The sequence below is a fragment of the Chenopodium album genome, chromosome 12, assembly GCF_948465745.1.
Source record: "Chenopodium album chromosome 12, dcCheAlbu1.1, whole genome shotgun sequence".
Classification (NCBI taxonomy): domain Eukaryota; kingdom Viridiplantae; phylum Streptophyta; class Magnoliopsida; order Caryophyllales; family Amaranthaceae; genus Chenopodium; species Chenopodium album.
This window is the reverse complement of record NC_137845.1, coordinates 6,415,372-6,421,371: the sequence shown is the minus strand read 5'-3', so window position 1 is coordinate 6,421,371 and position 6,000 is coordinate 6,415,372.

Below are 6,000 nucleotides of genomic sequence, written 5' to 3'. Positions count from 1 at the left end.
GCTACTCCAAGTGGAGTAGCTTTTTTATTTTGGCTTAAAAGCCAGCTTTTCAGCTAGCTGAAAAAGCCATTTACCAAACACAAATTTTGGATGTTTAACCAAATGAAAAAGCCAAAAGCCAATGAAAAGTCATTTACCAAACAAGCCCATATCTAATTATTACACATTTCCATTAATTATTCAATTTTAGCATTCTATCAACAATTTATAAGTCAAAATAAGAGAGTATAATTACATCTTCATCTTAACTAATTACACATTTGATCGATATATATTTACACTAATTTAAGAAAATCATTTATATTTGTTGATTCTATTAAGATTCACGTATAAGAAGATTTTAAGAGATCCTTCTTTAAAGGGAGAAACCAAAACCTAAACTATCTAATAAAATAAGGTATGTCGTATGTAAGATAAAAAAAGAACATACATTAAATTTTAACTTATTTCATGTTCTCGATATGTGATGACTTATTTTTGAACGTGTATCAGCAACTATATTTGCTTCTCTAATATATGGTGACATATAACAACATCAATTATCGACTGAATAGACCATGACCCATGGGCGTTGGAAGTTTGGAAGTTGGAACTATGGATGAACATCATTGTCATGATGATAATTTATACTTGTAGATAAACAAAATTGATAAGACCAAATAGAAATGAATTAATCATATTAAGAACAGCTAGATTTGTTCACTACAATACAAATTAATAATTCCAACAATTTCGTTACTCATTGAATTTTTTCACAATAAAAAAATAAAATGATATAAGAAAATGCAAAACAATTAGCGAAAGAAAATTCGAAAAAAGTGGCGCAGCTGGTTTACGCAAGAATACCCTGATACTTCCTCCGTCCCCAAAACTTCGACCCTTTTGTTGATTTTGCGGTTATTAAGAAAGTTAAATAAAAAGAAATAAAAACATATTGAAAAGATAAATTTACATGGAGTTTGTAAAAAAATAAAGAGATAAAGTATTAAAAATACATGAAAAAACAAAATTTTATATGGGGAAACTAATTTTGCACAAATATTGTTGTAAATTGGTGGGTATTTTAATGCAAATGGGTCAATCATTTTAGGACTAAAATTAGGCCAAAAGGGTCGAAGTTTTGGGGACGGAGGTAGTAGTAGATAGGGAATTGTAGCGAATAAGGCCTGTTATTAGGCAATTGGCAATTGGCAATAGTCCAACTCCTAATTCCAAATTGGGGGCTTTCAAGTTTCAACAATATCATTATTGAATAATTTATTTTTTTAAATTTTGGGAGGCATGCATGTATATATAATCTTTATAAAATCACTATAGGATGACATATAAGTTTAGGATAGATATTGTTATTTTTTGTTATCAACTAAATATTATTGGATTATTATTGAAATGGAGGAAGTATTATTCAAAATGTAATAGGACTAGATCGAAGAGATATGTATTAAAATATTAGTAGAATCTTAAGCTACTTCCTTTCGCTTCGCATTACTTGTACATGTATATGATAATTTATTTATAGTTCCTTCATCTAGATATAGTTGCACACTTGCACCGTATGAATATCATGTTTGCTATAACTTTGTGAAAATTGTTATATATACTCAAGTGTATTATGCTCATTTGATATACTATTTTTTTTCCTCGTTTTAAAATCTAAAATGAGCAAAATGATATCAAATGAGCAAAATAACACTTTTGGGTGCACCTACTTCTATGTGCACCCGTATATTAATTTTAATTTAAATTTTAAGAAAAATTTTGAAATTGATATTGAGATCGACTAACCTAATTATTTTTTATTTAATATATATATATATATAAAATAAAAAAAAGTAAAAAATAACAAAAAAAAGTCATTGTTAATACAACGTTCATGAACAGTGTAAAAATTTAATATGGTGCAACAATTTTTAACAGAGTTGGTATTACATAATTGGATGTAACATAATTATTGTACGGCCAAGACTATTCTTTGCTCATTTGCAAAAACTCCAAACAAACAAATGAAATACTGTAAGGGGGAGGGGGGGGGGGGAGAGGGAGTTTGCATCATGTCTAATTTAACATAGAGACATTACTATGGAGGACATATACAATTAGTCCCTCACTCCCCTTTTGTTTGTACCATGAGTCCATTTTATATTGAGTTTTTTGAATTAAATGGTGCAAACATTAAGGATTAGAGGGAGTAGACATTAATCTAGATGTATTGTTTCCTAAAAAAAAAAATGTATATGTATTGTGGAACATCAACTCAGGCACTGAATTGATTAAAGTGATTTTTTCTTGAGATAGATCGATCTGAAAAGGAGGCCCACAATAGATGCAGCTTTGGTCTGACAGAATCCATAGGTGAATCAAGGTTGGCCCAAATGTAGGTCTAAGTAGTACTACTTGGCAGGCCTATGGCCCATTTGTTGATGGGTGGGAAGTGATTGGATGGGTCCATGGATGTGAAGCTATAATCCTGTAACATATTTTGTAATCATATGAATAAGCCCATAATCATAACATCTGGATCATACAGCCCAAGAAGATGTGACCCATTGCTGTTACTCTGTAGTTGTTGTTATCTACACCGTCTTTTAGGCACTCCCACTCCAACTAAATACCATAATATCTATAACCCTTCCCCCTTAGTTTCCTGCATTTTCTCTCTCCTCTTATAAATCAGTTTTCTTCCTAATTTTACTAATATTTGAAATTTCTCCCTCCTCATAATTTTACCACTTTCTCTCTCCTTGTAATTTTAATTACCACTTTCTCTCTCCTAAACTATCACAATCTTCTAAATATTTCTTGAAAAATAAATCAAAATACTCTTAGATCTCTACTTGTAAAAGAAAAAATCAAGAAATCGAAGAAAATTTCTATAAAAAAATGGTCATCAATCAAATTGTAAGTTGATAATTTTGCTTATTTTTCGAAAAAAAGATCAAACCCTAACTTTTTATTTGCCTTATTCTTCAATAATATGAAATTTCAATAGTAGTAGTTCATGATTTCTTATAATTTTACTTGGTAATAATGATTTCTTAATATTATAGTATAATGATGTTTTATATACTCTATTTTAAGTTGATTTAACTTGTTGTGTGTGTTATTAGCCTATACAATTACTGGACAAAAAATTAAAAATAAGTTCAATTGCCCTAATATATATAATGAATAATTTGATTTATTTCGTAGAATTATAGAAATGTAAATTTAGTTCGTAATGGACTTTTTTTTTTTTTTTTTTTTATTGAATGTTTATTTTTATTTTGGTAAATGTTCATTTATATACTAGTATATGGTCATTTACTAATTAATAAATAATCATTAGAATTCTTCACATATCTATTAAGAATTTCAATTAGAGTTTTTAGTTTTTAATGGAAGTGATTCTTATTATAGTAATTATATTATGTTACAAGAATTTTCCATAATTATATTATAATTTAATTAAAATTGTTATTCGGTGAATTTTGGCTAGTACATTTATTCTATCGTAAATGTTCATTTTAGATGGACTTTATGTTCATTTGTAGAAGGATTAATGTTCATTTGGATAATATATTTGTTCATTTTCTAGCAATGTGTTCAAATTTGGTTTTGTGAATGATTATTGTCATATTTTGTTTTAATGGAAGTGATTTAAATGTTCATTATAATACAATACATGTTCATTTAGATTTTATACATTTTCATTCTCATAAATTGAAAGATTTTTATATCTTTATAGTGTGTTCATTTCTTAATTCTAATTGTTATTCATGCGTAAATGTTCAATTTTGAATCCTTAGATTTAACATACTTTTGTTTGGAATGTGTTGTTGTTATTATTATTATTTATTTTTTTAAAAAAACTTGAGCGATCTCTCATTGTATAGGATAATCAAGTAAGGAAGTTGAAGGCAATATATATATTGTGCTCAGTTTATATTTTTCATGGAAAACACAAAAGTATATGATTAGAGTTGCAACAAGGAGGATATATATATACAAACGCTTTAATATATCAAATGTAACAAATAATGTTCATTTAGTAAGACACATATGTACATTTGGTTCAGCTTCATGTTCATGGAACAATTACATGTAATAGTATAGTTGTACAGAAATGCGTTATCATTGTAATTAAATTAAATTTATATTATATTGAAAATTATTTTTTAACAACGTTTTATTTAAATAAATAGAAATTTAAGACGTATGTATTTGCATACATCTTACTATGAAACTTATACATAACTCTTGAAATGAACATTTGATGATACAAAAATGAACATATGTTGGAACATGGATAAACAAAAATGAACATCTGTTGGATTATGGATAAACAAAAATGAACATTGGATGATGCAATACTTTTTATAATAAAATAATTTGAATGCGGTAATCCTTATAAAAAATTTGCTCTGGTTTTTATTTATAGAAAGTTCTTAAAATTCAATTCAAAACATATATTAATTTGAACAAAAAAACTCCTTGTTATAAAAATGAATATCTTATGATACACAAATTAACATTTACCAATACATAAATGAACATTTTTATAAAAATTTGCAGAAAAATCGTAAATGAAAGGGGCGGGGGCTGAACATGCGCGGATGGTGGGGGGGGGGGGTGCATGCAGTGTTCCCTGCCGTGGGGTGTAGGTAAAAATTTGTGGTTACTCTGGTTGAACACTGGCTCTTACATTGTTGGCGTTCATCGATTGACCCGTGAGCTATTGCATGATTCACAACAACAAACTGAACAAAGTCTTAGTCCCAACAGCTAACATAAATCGTTATAAGGAACTATTCGAAAAGAAAAAAAGAGCATAACTACTTAGTAAGCCTTATGACATGATTCACATAAAATAAAACACTTCTTTTTTCTTATTGGGGCCTTGACCATTGAATTTAGTTTAAGAAACTAATAATGAATCAACTAGTAAACGAGTTGTTCTAAGCATAACTAAGGTCTTAGGCCCGAGACTTAGAAACACCAATATTTGTGGGAAGTTTTCCTTTCAAATGGGGACTTGACCTGACTTAAATCTAAATCAATCGGTGTATAATACACTTTGTATTATCAGGAATGCTTGCATCAAAAGAAAGTAATTTTGGGGAGAGAAGAGCAAAATGGTCCAAGAGCTTTCAGCGTGGTTTTGCTTGTATTAACAAATGTACCAATTTTAGAAAATCCATAGTGAATTAGTGAGCGTCCAGTTTTGTTCTTATGCAGTTATACTAAAGTGAGTTTATATCCACAAGACCTCAATAACAGTTATTGATTTGGGTGAAAACAAGATTTTGTTTCATACGAAGTATATTGAAGTGGTAAGAGTGTAATACTAATTGTACATTTGTACTCAGTAAATCTAGTATTTTAAAATACACGATAACAGATTTAAAATATCTAAAATAAATTATTCCGAGATAATCAATTTCAAAATTCAAACAAAGACAAATTATATATTCATCCCTAAAATATTACCCATTACCACTATGAAAATGATGGATCATGTGATTAATATGTAAAGACGCTTTTAGCAAGTGGGTTAATCTTGCAATGGACAGTTGGAGAGTACAAGTATTTCAATCAAAAGGACATGTCAAATCTAATTAGGTCGATCTAAACTTACAAGATGTCGCAAAAAAAAATCTGACTCAGCAATTGGATACAACCCTTACAACAACATAGTGTACTGCTGTCATCTTCTTCATCCACTTGATCCTCAAACTCAGCCGTTATTCTAGACCGTTTGATCCTCCCACAAGGTCAAAGTGGTAAATTCAGCTCTTAATTAAAAAATAAAAAGAATTATTTTGGGTCAATTTGTACAAGTTGTTCCTAAATAGCTCTAAATATCTACTTCATGAGTTGATTACAACTATATAAGTATCTTCTTAGGAGTACTATTACTTAACTAATTACAACTTAATTAATTACAACTTGTAACTCATTGATCAAAGAATTTAATTTTCTCATATATGTGTAATTAATTACAACTTGTAACTTATTGATCAA